General features: G+C 37.9%; 1 protein-coding gene and 1 long non-coding RNA gene across 2 annotated transcripts in view; both read left to right on the forward strand.

Annotated features, from left to right (window-relative positions):
• The window catches only part of LOC125963067 (uncharacterized), a 42,135-nt gene extending 40,887 nt beyond the window's left edge, over positions 1-1,248 (forward strand). The window contains exon 2 of the long non-coding RNA XR_007474828.1: positions 1,194-1,248. This is a non-coding gene — a long non-coding RNA (uncharacterized LOC125963067). The remainder of the gene's footprint in view (positions 1-1,193) is intronic.
• The window catches only part of IL1RAPL1 (interleukin 1 receptor accessory protein like 1), a 300,832-nt gene that overhangs the window by 94,187 nt on the left and 182,391 nt on the right, over positions 1-24,254 (forward strand). The window lies entirely within an intron of this gene.

Here is a 24,254-nt window from a genome sequence, read left to right on the forward strand (position 1 = left end):
GTAGAAAACAAAATCAAATTTAAACTTTGCTAGTATTAAAAAATTATTTGCATAATTCTTTTCCGTGTTGAAGGTGTAGGGATTTTTCACTGACACAAACTTTGGAGAAAAACCTGTTCCAGTGTGTAAGGCAACACACATACAAAACACCACGGCTACTTTTAAAAGGGCTTAATGTCCTCAAGTGTTGTTTGCATTTTTATATGCGGAGAAAATAAGATATGGGTGTACCTGTGAGAAAGAATTGTATATGCAGAGGACTGCTTTCTCTTTGCCTCTGAGTAATAATGAGCACCCAAGTGGTTTTAAGGAAGAAGCACCCTTACTGGCTTTTCCTAGGAGACAGACTTTCCAGCTTGCAAAAAGGTGCAAGTAGTAAAATTCACATGACTCTGATGAGATGGTCACCTTTCTTAATCTGAATTGTTGATATCGAGTCATTTTTAAGGATCAGTCTATACGCAGAGCAATAAGGCAGAGGGTTTCCCAGCCTTCAGCATGAGTTAGAGCTGGAGGACACAAAAAAGGGAAGTTGGAAGCACCGGACACACATTGGTACCTTTTTTCTTTAATATATTTGCCTGGTTTAAAAAAGACATTTCCTTTGTCCAACTCATATGGTGTATTCCACATTTAGCTGTAGTATTAAAATAGAAAAAAACAAACAAACGAAAAAAAAAAACAAAAAAAACAAACAAACATGTGTTGGCAGGTAGGCCCCTGTTCTGGGCTGCACCCAATGGTAGGAGCACACTTTTTTTTTTTTTTTTTTTTCCACTCAGAGGCCTGTCACAGTGAGAGAGTCCATTTTATGGTCTTTCTGCCATCAAGAAGTGGATTTACTCTCCCTGGCCAAGTCAGCTCATACCTCTGAACAGAGCTCAACAGCCTGCTGGAGAATGAGATACTCAAGGAGAACAAGAGTATCAACTGGAAACTAATTAAAATTTCTATTACTATAAATGAGCCCTCCACTCACTCAAGTGACAGCAAAGCGAAAGAAAATCATCCTTTGTGCTTCCTTTGTTTCATGCAGTGGGTTATATGATACATTCATTATAGCCTTTGTTCTCAAGAGGAATAAAACAGGCAAGTAAAGGAAGAGTTTTCTTCCTTGGCTTCAAAGCGGTTTTCCTTTTTTTAACAGGTACAACTCAGCACTCAATTACTTTTAGGCGTGAAGTTAACAGCAGTGGTTCTCTGCCCTTTTTTTTTTTTTTTTTTTTTTTTTTTTTTTTTTTTAATCAATGGCTCTGCAGTTGTCATGCCTGGTTATTTACGTGTGAATGTAGAGGCTGTATTCTCCCAGCTCTTAGACTGCCAGGGCATTGCCATTGGTATAATTTATAACATTACTAATTAAAATGAATTTGCTTGCAGTAACACTCCGTGTGCTATTTGTGGGAAAGAAGTTATTAAAATATTCAGTACAGCAACAGTAAACTTGAATGCAAAGTAATAATAATCATACGTTTTTAATTACATGTTTAATACCCATTTGGCTAATATAGAAGTATTCTGAATATTGCTTAGGCTCAGCATAATGTTTTTGCACTTAGTAGTATTCAAAGGCACCCTTGTGAATGGGCTTAGCAAATGCACTGTCATTGAGATATAGCTGTTTAAAACGAGGACACACATTGTTTTTTTGTGATACTTTGCATAAGCGCAGCTATGATCAATACGAGTTTATTTTGCTTATTGCAGGCATATTGAAAGATTCCCATTTTTCCACAGATTTTTTTGAAAAATTTCAGCCTGCAAAAATTGCAAGACTAGTACAATGAGCAACCATATGCCCTTCACCCAGAATCAATTGCTAACATTTATACTGTCTTTCTCCCTTTCTTTCTTTCTTTCTTTCTTTCTCATTCCCTTTCTTTCTTTTCTCTTTTTTTTCTTTCATTCTTTATACATATATAATTTTCCCAGAACCATTTTAGAGTTACTTGAAGATGTCATGATACTTCACTTGTAAATACTGTTGACCCTTGAACAACAGCGGACTTAGGGGCGCTGACCCTCTGTGAAGTCCAAAATCTACTTATAACTTATAGTTGGCCCTCGTCAACTTTGGTTCCTCCACAACCTTGTTTCCTCCCTTGTCAAGTCCTTTGTTCTTTTAGCTGTAACACCACAAGATGTTTCCCCCTCACTCATTTGGAGGGTGTTTCAATTTACTTGTGGCAAGGTATTCTCTTAGCTCTTAATAATGCTATTGATTAAAATATCCTAATATGAAGAAAAGTATGAAGTGTTACTATTGCAAAGGAAATTATAATATAAATGCTGAAAGGAAAAGGAAACATGGGGGAAATCAGTATAACAATTGAATAAAGTTTAAAATAAAGATGCAACATATGTTACAAGGCAGTTTAGCATTACTTGCTAACTAAATGGTATAGGAAATAAGTCTATAGTGTCTGAAATTTATATAATGATTGATTTTTTAAGGCTAATGCAGTACCAGTTGTCCAAAATGGGCAAGAGTTAATGTTGACTTTAGTAATAATCATTTACATAAGTGTACGTGTGATTTCAAGGACAACAAGATAATGGTGGCTCATAAATAGGAAAATTTTTCATTGATCAAAACTGTGCCCATAAACTTCTGGTGTCTGATCTTTTAAACATTGTACAACATTAAAGTAATTAAGAAGAGAACTGAGGCAAATAAGACTGCTTTTAAAACACATCTTTGCGTGATTCTTCATCTTGAATTAGATCATTACAAATGTGATAAATCTCTCTGCTAAGTTTATTGTTTAATAGTTCTAAATTAAAAAAAGAAAACCTCCATTATATTTATCAAGACTTCCAAGCCCTTATTCACCATTCTAAAAAATTTGATTTTTCTACTTCATGACCTCAGGCAAATAGTATACAAGGTTTAACTATAACTCTTTAAAAATTATACTTATTTTTTCTATTATTATGACAAGTGTTATGATGGATCTTCTTTTAGAATTCAGTAACCTAGGAATGAAAAACTATTTTAGATTCAGTGATTCTAACTTCATGAATCTTCTGATTAATAAGCTTTCTCAATTGCATTTTAAGCTGAAAGAAAATTGCTGAATATAAGCTTTTCATTTTGCCTTTTCAAACAAAAAATGAATGTACAATGAGCTCGGTTCTCTTTTCACCACTCAGTGCACAGCTCAGGGCTATAGTGTTAGTCCAGTGCCCTCCTCTTTCTTGCTACCAGTTAGTATTGATTGACTAATAGATTGCACACTTGACATCCATGATCACTAAGATGCATAAACCTGTGTGCAAAGCCTGCCAGGCCGTTGTGTGTGCCTAGTATTTTACTGGAGTTCAATAACAAAACTGGAGATCAATTTCAATCAGCTGTATATAGAGTACAGAATGTGGTCTCTGTCTTCCTATGTATGCTTACTTTTGCTTAGTGATTGTATTTTCCGAGTAACAAATGTTAATTTTATATTAGACAGAAAAGTTATATTGTATTTCATTCTCTCTCTTTTTTCTAAACTTTTATCTTTAAAGAGTCTTTTTTATTTTTGTTATTTAACAGGCACTCATACAGAGCACTCGGCATACTCGAGGCACTGCTTTAAGGGCTTTATAAATATTAGTTAATCTGAAAGACAGCACGAACAAGCTCTCGTACCCGTCTCTTGTGAGTTCAGTAGCTAGTCTGAATTTTAGTAGCGGATGTTTCTGTTTATAGACAGGTCACAGAACCACTGCTGCTCAGGCCCCCTTCATCTGTTTAGTATGGTGTCCAATACAGCCTCCTTCCGGTCTGTCTGCCAACACACTGGAAAGAATGCATGTACCTTACCAGTCACTCCCCATTCCCTCATCCCCCTGCCCCTTGCAACCACTAATCTGCTTTCTGTCTCTGTGACTTTGCCACTCTGGACATTTCATAGAAATAGAATCCTACAGTGTGTGACCTTTTGTGTTTTGATTCTTTCATTTAAGATAATGTTTTCAGGGTTCTATCATCCATGTGGTAGCATATGTCAGTAATTTACTTCCTTTTATTGCTGAGTGATATTCCATTGTATGGCTATTCCACATTTTCCTTACCTAACTGATAGATATTTAGGTTTTCTCTTCTTTTTGACTATTTTGAATAATGCTGCCATGAACATTCATGCACACATTTTTGTGTGGACACATGTTTTCCATTTTCTTGGTCTTATATTATGGGTAGAATTGCTGGGTCATATTTTTGAGGAACTGCAAACTTTTTCAAAGTGGTTACACATTTTACCTTCCCAGTAAGTATACCTTTATATTTCAACTGACTGATAAAATTGAAGCACACAAAGCATATAAAGAGATTTTCACTTCAAGTTACATCTCAAATATTTGGCCATATTTGAAAGCAGATATTCAGTATTTAACAATAAAACCTAATAACATGCCTCTTTATGTGACTGACATTATTATGCTGGATAGCAACTACACAATCATTGGTGAAGCACAGTCTGAGGGATTCCAGAAATAAAATTGGAGGCATGTGGCCATTTAGCCTTCCAGAGCCCAATGTGAAACCAAATAACAGGTTTTGGTCTAGTACCAAGGTTGAAACTGAAATTTGGTGTGTCTCTCTTTCTTCCTGACTTCCTCCATTCCCATATCAAAATAAAAGAAAATAAACAAAATTCTTCCTTCCAACTTATTTTTCAGTGTAAGGAACAAATGGTATAATGAGAAAGCTAAAGTGCATACCAGTTAGGAAACCTGATATGAGACACATTTTGTCAAGTATAAAACTGTATAGGACATTACATTTATTTAATGCTCACTATATGCCAGACACTATTTTAAGTCCTTTACATGATTATTATAAGCCTATGAGGTAGGTGCTGTTGTTCTCCATATCGCGCAGATGAGGAAATGAAGGCTCACCAAGAGTAAGTGTCAGAGCTAATAAGTGACAGAGCTGGAATTCAGATCTAGGCAGGCTGGCTCGAGAGTGTGTACTTTTTAACTACTCTATCCTGCTAAAATGGTTTCTTTGACCACCATTATCTTATTAGGAACTTTAAATGTGTTTGTGTAACACTTGGCAACTTCACACACTGTAGCATTTTGTATGCAAAATTAAGTACATGTCTCCAATATCTAACTTCCTGATTCAAATTTGCAGGTCCATACTATGGATATCTGAAGGGCATTTCCATCCACTCGCAAACTATTGACTTACATCTTGTTTTGTGGGAGAGTAGAATTTATTGAGGATTTCCACAGAATGGAATCAGGATGGAGGGCTGTATGGCGTGGTAATTCCGCTTAAACATTCATAGTTCAAGCAAATTATTGTTTCCTGAGAATGTTCTTCAGACTGTAACTGTATGTGCCTGCCATATCTTTTCCCTGAAAAAGAATGATGACCTTACGGGTTCTAAGGTTTTATGCTACCATGAGTATCACCTCCAAGTTTAAAATATTTGAAGCAGGAGAGTATGTGAGTTTTCAGAAATAAAATTGTGTCCAAAAAATATATGTCCACCTTTGATGGACATGGGTGAGCATGACTGTGTATCATAGGTCATAGTTTTTGGTTCACTACATTTCCTTCCAACAATGTACCATGTTTTTCAAAAGAAAATATTGCTATATCATTTCAAATAAAGAAGGTTGTACTGAATGAGTTTTCTCTAAATAAAAGGGAGGAAAAGGTAATTCTTCCAAGTTTTGTAGATTTAAACCCTGTCATTGACATATATCTTCACATGAAATCAGTCAAGGCTTTGTAGTAGATAAGATATTTGGTAGGGCTTCTCTGTTGTTTGAATTCCCATTACAGGAAGGAAAATGTAAGAAAAAATAAATGTCTCTTTTCTCACCTGCTCTTCGTTTGGGGTCACTGTTTGGAAAATCATAAGAAACCATAACGGCTTGAATAAATAGTACAGAGCAAACCACTTTAACCTGTGCTATTTATCTGTTTGCTTCTACCATCAATTCCAGCTCCATTTTTAAGAGAAAAATGCAACACGGTAATTCTGACTTAGACCACATCGAAGTACTGGTTTTTTCCATCCTTGAAAAGTAATTTCACCCTTGCCTTTTAAAATATAAAATTAATTCTTTGTCAATTTTATTATATAATTATTATGATGAGATAACTATGATGTGACAGAATCTTCTCAGACAGTATCTGTTCATCCATAAAGGAGATACATATTAATATCATATATTAATGACTGCATCACCCTTACGAACCATTTATGAGTGTTCTTTGTGTGTACATCTGGACGTATGTGTATGTGTTTGTGTATGTGCCAAGCTTTGTGAAGGATGCTGAAGTTCTCTAAGTGTCCTTCTGATCTTTTTATTTGAAGTTCTGAGGTCTGTGATCAGAGTCAATGTCAAGGAAAGCCCTTAACTTCATTACTGTGCTTTATACTAAATTCAAACAGTACTGGTTTGTTTATTTCATTTCAAGTTTACATTTTAAATGTTTTTTGTTCAATATAATGGGTAGAAGTTAATTACTATTGTCCATTGGAGGGGAGGAGGGAAAAAGGGGGTTAACAGTGAAATCAAATGCTGATTAGTTTCTCCTCCTCTTGCTTTAGCCCTTGATAACTAGGCACCTTCCACTTTTATTCCCAACACGGTTACAGAGAGAAAGCAGTACTCTTCTCCATTTGTGGGAAATCCCTGTGGGTCACTGTTATTATCATTTCCTCATGAACTCCTTTAAAGGATCCTGCAAGGATGCTATAGTCTTAGAGTAGCTTTACGCCTTGCTACCTATTCAGTACTGTTTCTAGGGTTTTTTTGTTTTTGTTTTAAATCACATGGAAGAGAGAGTTGATAATATTACAAGGGGAAAAATTTCTTTTTCTGCTCAAAATGTGAGAATTTGAAGTAATGCTAGTGGAGGCAACTACAAGTAAATACACAATTAACTCTTACCATACAACTTCACTGAAATTGTGAGGAAATGTTCCAAGGCTAGTAAGGCAAAGAGTTTCATTCCTAATGTTTGTCCCTAAGTAATAGTTTCCTTTCTGAGTTGGTTGTCTACATGCACCTAGAGATGGCACTGAGGATAAAGACTCTTTAACTGTGCTCCCACTACTTTTTTCTGCTAGTTTCTAGCGGTGGCACGAGTTTTCATTACTTATTCAAGAACTGGGTGTGCTGAACTACCATTGCTTCTCTGTCTGCACCCACGTGTTTCTGTAGCTCAGAAATTTGCCTTTGAGTTTATGTATGAGGATCTTTTATCTGTCACTGTGTACTACATTTAGCATAATTGCATTTAGAGTTAGAGATTAAAGCTTATAACTTAATTATGAATCCAACTACTTAAGAAAGAGTTTAATTTAAATTTAATATTTTGATACAGCACAGCTCAATTCATATGTGTCGTTATTAAATTGTGTCTCATTGAATTCACCTTTGTCATTACCTTGGACATCAGTGCTTTTTCAGAGTTGCAGGCTGTAGCAAAATAACAATGCAGACCTGACTTTTGTCTGAGCTAATCTTCAGAAAGGGTATAGGCTAATGATGACATAAACATCTTTATACTTCATCTGGGTTAGTAAATGCCTTGTGTGTGTGTGTGTGTGTGTGTGTGTGTGTGTGTGTGTGTGTGTTTGCATGCACACATGCACATGTGCTCACGTGTATATCTTGCTATGCAAGGGCCTGGACAAATAACCTAATTAAAAATATACCTACAAGGCCTGACCTAAAATGATAAAGTAGATGATGTTAGAGGGTACATTTGGAATAAGAGTGAGGGAGAGAGAAAGACCTGGCCAGAGAGCCCCCGGTGCCTGTTCACGCGCCTCTGAGAGGTTGTACTGGCATGCTCGTGTGTGGGCGTGAGTGTGTATTTGCTGGGACTGGAGCTGGAAAGTTCAAACTAAATTGTTGCTCGCACCGCTCACTGAGACCGAGGCGGAGGCTGCCCAGCTTCTCTGGCCAAGTGCCCTGGTACTCAGGGCCCTTGGCGCAGCGGTGGCCCCTTGGCCCTGCGCTCGGGGATGGGGGTGGTGGCGGCAGCGGCGGCTCGGCTCACACCAAAGGGAAACTGCAGCCAGGGCTGGACTCTCGCCCAGCCAACTCCAGCAACGCTCCCTGCTCAGACTCCTCGCCTGGCGACCGCAGCAAGACTTGAATGCAGCAATCATCTAAATTAGAGAAAGGAGATAAAAATAACCTCTGGATATTGCTCTCTTGTGATATTTATTCTGGATGAAGCATTTAGATCACTACTAGAGGTGCATCACTCGTTATTTTACCCACATCCAAGACTTGAGGCAGGTGGACTAATTTATATTTTAAATGGCTGTGTGGCTGACAGGCTCTTGGTGCTCTGGACAGGTGTCAAGCCTGAGCCTCTGAGGTGGAAGAGCCGAGTTCAGGACATTGGTCCACCAGAGACCTCCCAGCTCCATGAAATATCAAACGGCAAAAGATCTCTCAGAGATATCCATCTCAACGCCAAGACCCAGCTCCACTCAACGACCAGCAAGCTACAGTGCTGCACACCCTGTGCCAAACAACTAGCAAGACAGGAACAATGCCACCCACTAGCAGAGAGGCTGCCTAAAATCATAAGAAGGTCACAGACAGCCCAAAACACACCACCGGACGTGGACCTGCCCACCAGAAAGACAAGATCCAGCCTCATCCACCAGAACACAGGCACCAGTCCCCTCCACCAGGAAGCCGACACAACCCACTGAACCAACCTTAGCCACTGGGGACAGACACCAAAAACAATGGAAACTACGAACCTGCAGCCTGTGAAAAGAAGACCCCAAACACAGTAAGTTAAGCAAAATAAGAAGACAGAGAAATACACAGCAGATGAAGGAGCAAGGTAAAAAAAAAACCCACCAGACCAAACAAATGCAGAGGAAATAGGCAGTCTACCTGAAAAAGAATTCAGTGATGATAGTAAAGGTGATCCAAAATCTTGGAAATCAGATGGAGAAAATACAATAGACATTTAACAAGGACCTACAAGAACTAAACAGCAAACAAACAATGATGAACAACACATTAAATGAAATTAAAAATTCTCTAGAAGGGGTCAATAGCAGAATAACTGAGGCAGAAGAACAGATAAGTGGCCTGGAAGATAAAATAGTGGAAATAACTACTGCAGAGCAGAATAAAGAAAAAAGAATGAAAAGAATTCAGGACAGTCTCAGAGACTGCTGGGACAACATTAAACGTACCAACATTTGAATTATAAGAGTCCCAGAAGGAGAAGAGAAAAAAAAGGACTGAGAAAATATTTGAGGAGTTTATAGTTGAAAACTTCCCTAATATGGGAAAGGAAATAGTTAATCAAGTCCAAGAAGCACAGAGAGTCCCATACAGGATAAATCCAAAGAGAAACACACCAAGACACATATTAATCAAACTATCAAAAATTAAATACAAAGAAAAAATATTAAAAGCAGCAAGGGAAAAGCAAAAAATAACATACAAGGGAATCCCCATAAGGTTAACAGCTGATCTTTCAGCTGAAACTCTGCAAGCAAGAAGGGAGTGGCAGGACATATTTAAAGTGATGAAAGGGGAAAACCTACAACCAAGATTACTCTACCCAGCTAGGATCTCATTCAGATCAGATGGAAAAATTAACACCTTTACAGACAAGCAAAAGCTAAGAGAATTCAGCAAAACCAAACCAGCTTTACAACAAATGCTAAAGGAACTTCTCTAGGCAAAAAAACACAAGAGAAGGAAAACAATTACAATAACAAACCCCAAACAATTAAGAAAATGGTAACAGGAAAACACATATCGCCAACTACCTTAAATGTAAATGGATTAAATGCTCCAATCAAAGGACATAGAATGGCTGAATGGATACAAAAAAAGAGACACGTATATATGTTGTCAACGAGAGACCCACTTCAGACCTAGGGACACATACAGACTGAAAGTGAGGGGATGGAAAAAGATATTCCATGCAAATGGAAACCAAAACAAAGCTGGAGTAGGAATTCTCATGTCAGACAAAATAGACTTTAAAATAAAGATTATTATAAGAGACAAAGAAGGACACTACATAATGATCAAGGGATCAATCCAAGAAGAAGAATTGTAAATATTTATGCACCCAACATAGGAGCACATCAATATATAAGGCAAATGCTAACAGCCATAAAAGGGGAAAGCGACAGTAACACAATCATAATAGGGGACTTTAACACCCCACTATCACCAACAGACAGATCATCCAAAATGAAAATAAATAAGGAAACACAAGCTTTAAATGATACATTAAACAGGATGGACTTAATTGGTTTTTACAGGATATTCCATCCAAAAACAACAGAATATACTTTCTTCTCAAGTGCTCATGGAACATTCTCCAGGATAGATCATATCTTGGGTCACAAATCAAGCCTCGGTAAATTTAAGAAAATTGAAATCGTATCAAGTATCTTTTCTGACCACAATTCTACGAGACTAGATATCAATTACAGGAAAAAATCTGTAAAAAAAAAATACAAACACATCAAAACTAAACAATACACTACTAAATAACCAAGGGATCACTGAAGATATCATAGAGGAAATCAACAAATACCTAGAAACAAATGACAATGAAAACACGACGACCCAAAACCTATGGGATGCAGCAAAAGCAGTTCTAAGAGGGAAGTTTATAGCAATACAATCCTACTTCAAGAAACATGAAAAATCTCAAACAACCTAACCTTATACCTAAAGCAGTTAGAGAAATAATAACAAAAAAACCCCAAAGTTAGCAGAAGGAAAGAAATCATAAAGATCAGATCAGAAATAAATGAAAAAGAAATGAAGGAAACAGTAGCAAAGATCAATAAAACTAAAAGCTGGTTCTTTGAGAAGATAAACAAAATTGATAAACCACTAGCCAGACACATCAAGACAAACAGGGAGAAGACTCAGACCAATAGAATTAGAAATGAAAGAAGAGAAGTAACAACTGGCACTGCATAAATACAAAGGATCATGAGAGATTACTACAAGCAACTCTATGCCAATAAAATGGACAACCTGGAAGAAATGGACAAATTCTTAGAAATGCACAACCTGCCAAGACTGAATCAGGAAGACATGGAAAATATGAACAGACCAATCACAAGCACTGAAATTGAAACTGTGATTAAAAAATCTTCCAACAAACAAGAGCCCAGGACCAGATGGCTTCACAGGTGAATTCTATCAAACGTTTAGAGAAGAGCTAACACCTATCCTTCTCAAACTCTTCCAAAATATAGCAGAGGGAGGAACACTCCCAAACTCATTCTACAAGGCCATGATCTCCCTGTTACCAAAACCAGACAAAGATGTTACAAAAAAATAACACTACAGACCAGTATCACTGATGAACATAGATGCAAAAATCCTCAACAAAATACTAGCAAACAGAATCCAACAGCACATTAAAAGGATCATACACTATGGTCAAGTGGGGTTATTCCAGGAATGCAAGGATTCTTCAATATGTGCAAATCAATCAATGTGATACACCATATTAACAAACTGAAGGAGAGAAATGATATGATCATCTCAATAGATGCAAAAAAAGCATTCAAAAAAATTCAACACCCATTTATGATTAAAAAAACCCTCCAGAAAGTAGGCATAGAGAGAACTTACCTCAACATAATAAAGGCCATATATGACAAACCCACAGCCAACATCGTTCTCATGGTGAAAAACTGAAACCATTTCCACTAAGATCAGGAACAAGACAAGGTTGCCACTCTCACCACTGTTATTCAACATAGTTTTGGAAGTTTTAGCCACAGCAATCAGAGAAGAAAAAGAAATAAAAGGAATACAAATTGGAAAAGAAGTAGTAAAGCTGTCACTGTTTGCAGATGACATGATACTATACATAGACAATCCCAAAGATGCTACCAGAAAACTACTAGAGCTAATCAATGAATTTGGTAAAGTAGCAGGATACAAAATTAAGGCACAGAAATCTCTTTCATTCCTATACACTGATGATGAACAATCTGAAAGAGAAATTAAGGAAACACTGCCATTTACCATTGCCACAAAAAGAATAAAATACCTAGGAATAAACCTACCTAAGGAGATCAAAGACCTATATGCAGAAAACTATAAGACACTGATGAAAGAAATTTAATATGATACAAACAGAGGGAGAGATATACCATTTTCTTGGACTGGAAGAATTAACATTGTGAAAATGACTATACTACTCTAAGCAATCTACAGATTCAATGCAATCCCTATCAAACAACCAATGGCATTTTTCACAGAACTAGAACAAAAAAATTCACAATTTGTATGAAAACACAAAAGACCCCGAATAGCCAATGCAATGTTGAGAAAGAAAAATGGACTGGAGGAATCAGGCTCCATGACTTCAGACTATATTACAAAGCTACAGTAATCAAGACAGTATGGTACTGGTACAAAAACAGAAATATAGATCAGTGGAACAGGATGTCACATTATCTTTGATAAAGAAGGGAAGAATATACAGTGGAGAAAAGACAGCCTCTTCAATAAGTGGTGCTGGGAAAACTGAACAGCTACATGTAAAAGAATGAAATTAGAACACTCCCTAACACCATACACAAAAATGAACTCAAAATGGACTAAAGACCTAAATGCAAGGCCAGACACTATAAAAGTCTTAGAGGAAAACATAGGCTGAACACTCTTATGACATACATCACAGAAAGATCCTTTTTGACCCACCTCCTAGACAAATGGAAATAAAAACAAAAATAAACAAATGGGACCTAATGAAACTTCAAAGCTTTTGCACAGCAAAGGAAACCATAAACCAGACGAAAAGACAACCCTCAGAATGGGAGAAAATATTTGCAAACAAAGCAACTGACAAAGGGTTAATCTCCAAAATATAAAAGCAGCTCATGCAGCTCAATATCAAAAAAACAAACAACCCAATCCAAAAATGGGCAGAAGACCTAAATAGACATTTCTCCAAAGAAGATATACAGATTGCCAACAAACACATGAAAGAATTCTCAACATCACTAATCATTAGAGAAATGCAAATCAAAACTACAATGAGTTATCACCTCACACCAGTCAGAATGGCCATCGTCAAAAAAATCTACAAACAGTAAATGCTGTAGAGGGTGTGGAGAAAAGGGAACCTTCTTGCACTGCTGGTGGAAATGTAAATTGATACAGCCACTATGGAGGTTCCTTAAAAAACTAAAAATAGAGCTACCATATGACCCAGAAGTCCCACCACTGGGCATATTCCCTGAGAAAACCATAATTCAATAAGAGTCATGTACCACCATGTTCATTGCAGCTCTATTTACAATAGCCAGGACATGGAAGCAAGCTAGGTGTCCATCGACAAATAAATGGATAAAGAAGATGTGGCACATATATACAATGGAATATTATTGAGCCATAAAAAGAAACAAAATTGAGTTATTTGTAGTGAGGTGGAGGGACCTAGAATCTGTCATATAGAGTGAAGTAAGTCAGAAATAGAGAAATACTGCATGCTAATACATATATATGGAATCTAAAAAAAAAATGTTCTGAAGAACCTAGGGGCAGGACAGGAATGAAGACGCAGATGTAGAGAATGGACCTGAAGACATGGGGAAGGGGAAGGGAAAGGGGAAGCTGGGACGAAGTGAGAGAGTGGCCTGGACATATATACACTACCAAATGTAAAATAGATAGCTAGTGGGAAGCAGCCACATAGCACAGGGAGATCAGCTCGTTGCTATGTGTCCGCCTGGAGGGGTGGGATAGGGAGGGTGGGAGGGAGACACAAGGGGGAGGAGATATGGGGACATATGTTTATGTATAGCAGATTCACTCTGTTATACAGCAGAAACTAACACACCATTGTAAAGCAATTATACTCCAATAAAGATGTTAAAAAAAATAAGATGGTACATTTGTGGTCTCCTAATTTTGTGCCTCATGAACGCACAACATATGCATATACGTGGAACATTATACACACAACACACACACATATATGTATACGGTACTTGTAACATTGTAGTAATTATAGGTTTCCAAATATGAGAACCCAGAATTTATAGATAGCGTTCGGTAGTATCTCCTTCCCTATCTCTCCCCACCTTCTCTTCCTTCTCTCCTTCCTTCCTGTTTTGCTTGCTACTTCCCACCCTCCGTTTCTATCTTTGTTACAAAAAAATAATGGCTTAGTCAGATAAATAACTTCTAAACTGTTCCTTTTTAGAGGAAAAATGGACTTTGTAAAGGTATTTTGTTCTAAGTAATAACTGTGCTTGCAGGGCTATGGGGGACCGATCTGTGCATATAAGGCGTTTTATTATCAATGGAAATCTTCCATTTGTCATTATGTTCACAACAACATCAGAAGCAGGAACATATACAGCATCTCAAAGAAAAGTCTAGGCAGCTTTGTGATCTTCGTATATAATTAGGCAAAGAAGTGATTAATACATATTGCAATATATGTGTCAAATCAACAGATTATACACCTTAAACTCACATAATAATATGTCAGTTATTTCTCATAAAGCTGGGGGAAAAAGTGAATAATAGTGAAAGACTTGAATAAGTCCCTTTCATAAACAACGTTAAAGCAACAATAATAGGAATTTAAAAATATACATGAGTATCATGCTAAGGTGGCAACTGTTTATTTTTCTCTCCATCTAGTTAAAATTCTAATTTATAAGGTTTTAGTGGATATAATTCTTTATACATATAAATCCCCCACTAAACAAAGAATTGCTTGTTATAAATTTTCGTGTCAGAAGTTTTGAACTAGATATGTGTTCCTATAGAGATAATGTAGTTCAAACTTCTCCACCAAGTACTAGTGAGGTGCTTGTGCTGGGAAGACATGGAGGCTATGGTGGGTGTCTTTCAATGGCTTGACTTCACACCAAGTAGCTCCACTTCGGTGTGTTTTTTTTGTTTGTTTGTTTTTTTGCGGTACGCGGGCCTCTCACTGACGTAGCCTCTCCCGTTGCGGAGCGCAGGCCTAGCGGCCATGGCTCACGGGCCTATCCACTCCGTGGCATGTGGGATCTTCCCGGACTGGGGCACGAACCCATGTCCCCTGCATCGGCAGGCGGACTCTCAACCACTGCGCCACCAGGGAAGCCCTGGTGTGGTTTTAAATTGTATCTTCTGACATCTCACCAGAAACTAACCCTGAAGGAACCTTCATGTCAGGCTTCCAGCCTCTAGAACTGTGAGAAGATAAATTCCTTTTGTTTGAAAAAATAAAAGTGGAATGCTAGTTGCCGGGGACTGGAGGAAGGAGAAAATGAGGAGTCACTAATCAAAGGACATAAAGTTTCAGTTAATTAAGATGAATGAGTTCTCTAGGTTTGCTGTACAACATTGTACCTATAGTCAACAATATTGTACACTTAAAAATTTAACAGAGTAGGTCTCATATTAAATATTCTTACCACTATAAAATAAAAATTTAAGAAATGAAATGAATGAACTAGAAAAAAAGAAAATAACAGAAACAGTGGGATAAAATAAGGGTAATTGAAACCTAAACATCACTGAGTAGGATTTTTATTTTATGCCTTGAGCATGATGCTTAAGGAGAGCACATCTAATTAGAGAGACAGGAGGCCAGTGAAGATTTTGGTGGGAATTATACACAGACGATTAGGGCATTTTCAAAGGCCTTGAGCTTGAGGGTCATTATATCCTAATTCACTTTCCATTTCCTTGTTGTTACTTTCATTACTCCTACACTTACTCATCATTGGGGTCGTTTGGGAGGTTACAAGTGAGTTAGAGCTGAGAGAGAGAAATCTCCTGTGATGATTAGACAAGCAAAGAGGGAAAAGAAGAAGTTGGGAGAAATGGTGTGCTTTCATGTGATGTGCTTGGGGTGGAAATACTTACCTGTGAGAAGCAAAAGGGAAACACAGACAGGTCATATGCCATTGCTCACAAAGAAACTCACCAGGTATTCATTCACTTACTGAGTATTTCCTGAACAAGATTGTATGAATACAGTGTCCTAGGTAAAGGGCATTCACTGATGAACAAGACCTGCCGGGAGCTTTCAGTCTACTGGAATAACAGGCGTAGAATAAAGAAGCAAACATCTTAAGTGCTAAAAAGAAGTAGAGTGTAAAATGAGAACCTGTGATAAGGGCACCTATTATGATCTCAGTGCTGAGGGAAGACTTCTCTGAGAAAATAATGTTTTAGCTGAGAACTGAATGATGAGTGGGAGTTAACTTGTGTGTTGAGGGATGGGAACAGTGTTCCTGATAAGGGAATAGCAAGTATTAAGCTGAGGAGTGGATGTGGTATTTTATGTGTATAAGACATGCTCCTTCTTTGGTCTTCCATGAATAATGTGATGAAATCAGCATCCTTCCAGTTACAAAGCCAAAGACTAAGAGTGATTTTGGAGCCTACCTTCTTTGCCACCCCTGCATCTTCTTTACCCTTACTACTCACCATATCCATTTGATCAACAATTCTTTCCTTTCCTATCTCCAAATCCCCCTTGATCCCTTCTCCTGCACTTCATGCTCAAATTAATTCACATCTCAATCACTTATTGATGAACTTGTTGCTTTCTCACTTCCCCCAAAATTGACTGTCATAAATATTTGATCATGAAATCCTCACCACAAACCTGTTGAATGACATAGCCCTGCCTACATAGTAAGAGCATCATCTCTATATGCTCTCCTTTTTTTTAACTTTTATTTATTGTTTTATACACCAGGTTCTTATTAGTTATCCATTATATACATATTAGTGTATACATGTCAATCCCACTCTCCCAATTCATCCCACCACCACCACCAGCACCCCCACCACTTTCCCCCCTTGGTGTCCATACGTTTGTTCTCTACGTCTGTGTCTCTGTTTCTGCCTTGCAAACCAGTTCATCTGTACCATTTTTCTAGGTTCCACATATATGCGTTAATATACGATATTTGTTTTCCTCTTCCTGACTTACTTCGCTCTGTATGACAATCTCTAGGTCCACCCACATCTCTACAAATGACCCAATATTGTTCCTTTTTATGGCTGAGTAATATTCCACTGTATATATGTATGACATCTTCTTTATCCATTTGTCTGTCGATGGGCATTTAGGTTGCTTCCATGACCTGGCTATTGTAAATAGTGCTGCAATAAATATTGGGGTGTATGTGTCTTTTTGGATTATGGTTTTCTCAGGGTATATGCCCAGTAGTGGGATTGCTGGGTCATATGGTAATTCTATTTTTAGTTTTTTAAGGAACATCCATACTGTTCTCCATAGTGGCTGTATCAATTTACATTCCCACCAACAGTGCAAGAGGGTTCCCTTTTCTCCACACCCTCTCCAGCATTTGTTGTTTGTAGATTTTCTGATGATGCCCATTCTAACTGGTGTGAGGTGATACCTCACTGTAGTTTTGATTTGCATTTCTCTAATAATTAGTGATGTTGAGCAGCTTTTCATGTGCCTCTTGGCATGTGTATATCTTCTTTGGAGAAATGTCTGTTTAGGTCTTCTGCCCAATTTTTGACTGGGTTGTTTGTTTTTTTTAATATTGACCTACATGAGCTGTTTATATATTTTGGAGATTAATCCTTTGTCCGTTGATTCGTTTGCAAATATTTTCTCCCATTCTGAGGGTTGTCTTTTCGTCTGGTTTATGGTTTCCTTTGCTGTGCAAAAGCTTTGAAGTTTCATTAGGTCCCATTTTTTTATTTTTGTTTTTATTTCCATTACTCTAGGAGGTGGGTCAAAAAGGGTCTTGCTGTGATTTGTGTCAATGAGTGTTCTTCCTATGTTTTCCTCAAAGAGGTTTATAGTGTCTGGTCTTACATTTAGGTCTTTAATCCATTTGGAGTTTATTTTTGTGTATGGTATTAGGGATTGTTCTAATTTCATTCTTTTACATGTAGCTGTGCAGTTTTCCTAGCACCATTTATTGAAGAGATTGTCTTTTCTCCATTGTATATCCTTGCCTCCTTTATCATAGATTAGTTGACCATAGGCGTGTGGGTTTATCTCTGGGCTGTCTATCCTGTTCCATTGATGTATATTTCTGTTTTTTGTGCCAGTACCATATTGTCTTGAGTACTGTAGCTTTGTAGTATAGTCTGAAGTCAGGGAGTCTGATTCCTCCAGCTCCGTTTTTTTCCCTCAAGATTGCATTGGTTATTCGGAGTCTTGTGTCTCCATACAAATTCTAAGATTTTTTGTTGTAGTTCTGTAAAAAACGCCATTGGTAATTTGATAGGGATTGCATTGCATCTGTAGATTGCTTTAGGTAGTATAGTCATTTTCACAATTTTGACTCTTCCACTCCAAGAACATGGTATATCTCTCCATCTGTTTGTGTCATCTTTGAGTTCTTTCATCAGTGTCTTATAGTTTTCTGACTATAGGTGTTTTACCTCCTTAGGCAGCTTTACTCCTAGGTATTTTATTCTTTTTGTTGCAATGGTGAATGGGAGTGTTTCCTTAATTTCTATTTCTGATCTTTTGTTGTTAGTGTATAGGAATGCAAGAGATTTCTGTGCATTAATTTTGTATCCCGCACCTTACCAGATTCACTCATTAGCTCTAGTAGTTTTCTGGTGGTATCTTTAGGATTTTCTATGTATAGTAACATGTCATTGGCAAACAGAGACCGTTGTTTCTTCTTTTCCAATTTGTATTTCTTTTTCTTCTCTGACTGCTGGGGCTAGGACTTCCAAAACTATGTTGAATAAGAGTGGCCAGAGTAGACATCCTTTTCTTGTTCCTGATCTTAGTGGAAATGCTTTCAGTTTCTTACCATTGAGTATGATGCTTGCTTTGGGTTTGTCATATATGGCCTTTATTATGGTGAGGTAGATTCCCTCTGTGCCCATTTTCTGGAGAGTTTTTATCATAGATGGGTGTTGAATGCTGTCAAAAGCTTTTTCTGCATCTATTGAGATGATCATATGTCTTTTTTTCCCTTAATTTGTTATTGTGGTGTGTCACATTGATTGATTTGCATATATTTAAGCATCCTTGCATTGCTGGGATAAATCCCACTTGGTCATGGTGTATGATCCTTTTAATGTGCTGTTGGATTCTGTTTGCTACTATTTTGTTCAGGATTTTTGCATCTGTATTTATCAGTGATATTGGTCTGTAATTTTCTTTTATTGTAGTGTCTTTGGTTTTGGTATCAGGGTAATAATGGTGGCCTCACAGAATGAGTTTAGGAGTGTTCCTTCCTCTTCAATTGTTTGGAAGAGTTTGAGAAAGATGGGTGTTAGCTCTTCTCTAAATGTTTGATAGAATTCACCTGTGAAGCCGTCTGGTCCTGGATTTTGTTTGTTGGAATATTTTTAATCACAGTTTCAACGTCAGTGCTTGTGACTTGTCTGTTCATATTGTCTGTTTCTTCCTGGTTCAGTCTTGGAAGGTTATACCTTTCTAAGAATTTGTCCATTTCTTCCAGGTTGTCCATTTTATTAGCATAGAGTTGCTTGTAGTATTCTCTTAGGATGCTTTGTATTTCTGTGATGTCCATTGTCACTTCTCCTTTTTCATCTCTAATTTTATTGGTCTGAGTCCTCTCCCTATTTTTCTTGATGAGTCTGGCCAAAGGTTTATCAATTTTGTTTATCTTCTCAAAGAATAAGCTTTTAGTTTTATTGATCTTTGCTATTGTTTTGTTTGTTTGTTTGTTTTTCTGCGGTACACGGGCCTCTCACTGTTGTGGCCTCTCCCGTTGTGGAGCACAGGCTCCGGACGCGCAGGCTCAGCGGCCATGGCTCACGGGCCCAGCCGCTCCGTGGCATGTGGGATCTTCCCGGACCGGGGCACGAACCCGTGTCCCCTGCATTGGCAGGCGGACTCTCAACCACTGCGCCACCAGGGAAGCCCTTTGCTATTGTTTTATTTGTTTCTGTTTCATTTATTTCTGCTCTGATGTTTATGATTCCTTTCCTTCTACTAACTTTGGGTTTTGTTTGTTCTTCTTTCTCTAGTTCCTTTAGTTGTAAGGTTAGATTGTTTATTTGAGATTTTTCATGTTTCTTGAGGTAGGATTGTATTGCTGTAAACTCCCTCTTACGACTGCTTTTGCTGCATCCCATAGGTTTTGGATCATCGTGTTTTTGTTGTCATTTGTCTCTAGGTATTTTTTTATTTCTTCTTTGACTACTTCAGTGATCTCTTGGTTATTTAGTAACGTATTGTTTAGCCTTCATGTATTCGTATTTTCTATTTTTTTTCCCTGTAATTCATTTCTAATCTCATAGCATTGTGGTCAGAAAAGATGCTTGATATGATTTCAATTATCTTAAATTTACCGAGTCTTGATTTGTGAACCAAGATGTCATCTGTCCTGGAGAATTTTCCATGTGCACTTGAGAACCAAGTGTAATCTGCTGTTTTTGGATGGAATGTCCTATAAATATCAATTAAATCTGTCTGGTCTATTGTGTCATTTAAAGCTTGTGTTTCCTTATTAATTTTCTGTCTGGATAATCTGTCCATTGGTGTAAGTGAGGTGTTAAAGTCCCCCACTATTATTGTTACTGTCTATTTCCTCTTTTTTAGCTGTTAGCATTTGCCTTATGTATTTAGGTGCTCCTATGTTGGGTGCATGCATATTTATAATTGTTATATCTTCCTCTTGGATTTATCCGTTGATCATTATATAGTGTCCTTCCTTGTCTCTTGTAACATTCTTCATTTTAACGTCTATTTTATCTGATATGAGTATTGCTACTCCAGCTTTCTTTTGATTTCCATTTACATGGAATATCGTTTTCCATCCCCTCCCTTTCAGTCTGTATGTGTCCCTACGTCTGAAGTGGGTCTCTTGTAGACAGCATATATATGGGTCTTGTTTTTGTATCCATTCAGCGAGACTGTGTCTGTTGTTGGAGCATTTAACCCATTCACATTTAAGGTAGTTATCGATATTTATGTTCCTATTACCATTTTCTTTCTTTTCTTACATATCGATATTTATGTTCCTATTAACATTTGTTTTTGTAGGTCCTTTTCTTCTCTTTTGTTTCGCACTTAGAGAAGTTCCTTTAGCATTTGCTGTAGAGCTGGTTTGGTGGTGCTGAATTCTCTTAGCTTTTGCTTGTCTGTAAAGCTTTTGATTTCTGTGTCAAATCTGATTGAGATCCTTGCTGCGTAGAGTAATGTTGATTGTAGGTTCTTCCCTTTCATCACTTTAAATATATCGTGCCAGTCCCTTCTGGCTTGTAGAGTTTCTGCTGAGAAATCAGCTGTTAACCTTATGGGAGTTCCCTTGTATATTATTTGTCTTTTTTCCCTTGTTGCTTTCAAGAATTTTTCTTTGTCTTTAATTTTTTCAATTTGATTACTGTTTGTCTAGGTGTGTTTCTCCTTGGGTTCATCCTACCTGGGACTCTCTGTGCTTCCTGGACTTGGGTGGCTATTTCCTTTCCCATGTTAGCTAATTTTTCCACTAGAATCTCTTCAAATATTTTCTCGGGTCCTTTCTTTTTCTCTTCTCCTTCTGGGACCCCTGTAATGCAAATGTTGGTGCGTTTAACCTTGTCCCAGATGTCTCTTATGCTGTCTTCATTTCTTTTCATTCTTTTTTCTTTATCCTGTTCTGCGGCAAGGAATTTCACCATTCTTTCTTCCAGGTCACTTATGCGTTCTTCTGCTTCAGTTATTCTGCTACTGATTCCTTCTAGTGTATTTTTCATTTCAGTTGTATTGTTCATCTCTGATGGTTTGTTCTTTAATTCTTCTAGGTGTTTGTTCTTTAATTCTTCTAGGTCTTTGTTAAACATTTCTTGCATCTTCTCCATATTTGCCTCCATTCTTTTTCCGAGGTCCTAGATCATCTTCACTATCATTATTCTGAATTCTTTTTCTGGAAGGCTGCCTATCTCCACTTCATTTAGTTGATTTTCTGGAATTTTATCTTGTTCCTTCATCTGGTACATAGCCCTCTGCCTTTTCATTTTTTCTATCTTTCTGTGAATGTGGTTTTCATTCCACAGGCTGCAGAACTGTAGTTCTTCTTCCTTCTGCTGTCTGTCCTCTGGTGGATGAAGCTATCTAAGAGGCTTGTGCAGGCTTCCTGATGGGGGAACTGGTGGTGGATAGAGCTGGGTGTTGCTCTGGTGGGCAGAGCTCAGTAAAACTTTAATCTGCTTGTCTGCTGATGGGTGGGGCTGAGTTCCCTCCCTGTTGGTTGTTTGGCCTGAGGCGACCCATCACTGGAGACTGCAGGCTCTTTGATGGGACTAATGGTGGATGCCAGGAGGGCTCATGCCAAGGAGTGCTTCCCAGAACTTCTGCTGCCAGTGTCCGTGTCCCCGCAGTGAGCCACAGCCCCCCCCCCACCTCTGCGGGAGACCCTCCAACACTAGCAGGTAGGTCTGGTTTAGTCTCCTATGGGGTCCTTCTCCCTGGCTCCTAATGCACACACTACTTTGTGTGTGCTCTCAAAGAGTGGAGTCCTTGTTTCCCCCAGTCCTGTTGAAGTCCTGCAATCAAATCCTGCTAGACTTCAAAGTCTGATTCTCTGGAAATTCCTCCTCCTGTTGCCAGACCCCCAGGTTGGGAAGCCTGACCTGGGGCTCAGAACCTTCACTCCAGTGGGTGGACTTCTGGGGTATAATTGTTCTCCAGTTTGTGAGTCACCCACACAGCGGTTACGGGATTTGATTTTATTGTGATTGCGCCCCTCCTACCCTCTCATTGCAGCTTCTCCTTTGTCTTTGAATGTGGGGTATCCTTTTTGGTGAGTTCCAGTGTCTTCCTGTCAGTGATTGTTCAGCAGTTAGTTGTGATTCTGGTGCTCTCGCAAGAGCGAGTGAGCGCACATCCTTCTACTCTGCCATCTTGAACCAGTCTCTCTATATGGTCTCTTGATATGATCTAGATCTCTCCTCATCTCCTGCCCCTTTCTTCACATTCTGGCCACATGCACCTCCTTGCTATTTCCTGACAATAGCAGGCACTCAGGGCCTTTAACGCTGCCAGCATGCCCTTCCTCCCTTAATTACCAGTCACAGTTCTTCTTCTATCCAGCCTATTGATTTCCTGGAAACCACTTTTACCTGTCTCTCCCACTCTTCAGCATTTACTTCACTCTGCCTTACATTGTACTGTGTCATTTATCATCTCTCCAAACTAGATTGTAAATTCCATGAATCAAGTAATTTGTCTTATTCACCTTTGCATTCCCTTTATGCCTTGTTTTTATAATTTTCCACAGTTAGAAATAAAAGTTTATATTCCAGACTTGATCAGCTGGGGGTACCGTCAGAATATTGGTAGTTGATAATGACCCAAGTCATCAAATAAAAGAGACTCAGGCTTTGTCTCTATGAGGCCAGGCACTCAGATTTTGAAAAATGAACATTTTTAGCAACCACATTTAAGCCCCTTAATAGCTGGATGTCTGGTGCTAGAGCAGACAGCTTTAAATGCTTGCTTTCAAAGACTTACATTAGGAAAACTGAAGATTTATGATCTTAGACAAGATGTTATTGATTATAATTTATTTATTCATTCAACAAATACTGATTGATTACTCACTGGGGATCAGGTACAATAAAACCCCAAACTCTTTCTTGGCTTTGGTCATGCTTGCTTTACTTTATTGCTAATTGAGTCTTAAGACTCACACCTGGTCTAAAAATTACCCGACCTCTACTGTTGGCTCCTTCCCTAACCCTGACACTAATCACACAAAAATCCTGAAATGGAGAGCTACCAAATTTTCACCCCTCATGTTTGAGATCTTGTTTTTTCCTTAACTAGTCTCTTGTACAAACCAAAAGACATGCAGACAGAATAACAAATGAAAATCCTTTTCAGCCAATAATAAAATATTTCTATAAAAATGGAAGTGTACAAGATAGCAGCCATCTGTTGTTTAAAAACAGCAGAACTATATTGAAACCTAATTACTGTGTAAGGTATGTGCCTTGAAAGCAAGGGCAAAATTGTTTACATTCTTCTAAACAGGAGAAGCTTTTGTGTTCTACTTTGTTCATCTATGCTGGTATCAGATTGGGTAACTATTACTGACAATATAGTTACTCATATTTAATTATAGGCAAGAATGGTTGAAAAAATTGCCCTTTTATTTTATTATTCATGAATCACATGGACATGTCGAACTGGATGGTTCTGATTTTTTTCCTCTTTATTTTGAGTGGCTTGAAATCCAGATGTATTGGCTTAGCAAATCTATAAGAAATCAGTGACAATGGAAATCACTAACAGAGCCTGAACTTCTTCTCATTTTCTTCCCCTGAAAATTTGAAACATATAA

Source organism: Orcinus orca, chromosome X (genome assembly GCF_937001465.1).
Source record: "Orcinus orca chromosome X, mOrcOrc1.1, whole genome shotgun sequence".
Classification (NCBI taxonomy): Eukaryota; Metazoa; Chordata; class Mammalia; order Artiodactyla; family Delphinidae; genus Orcinus; species Orcinus orca.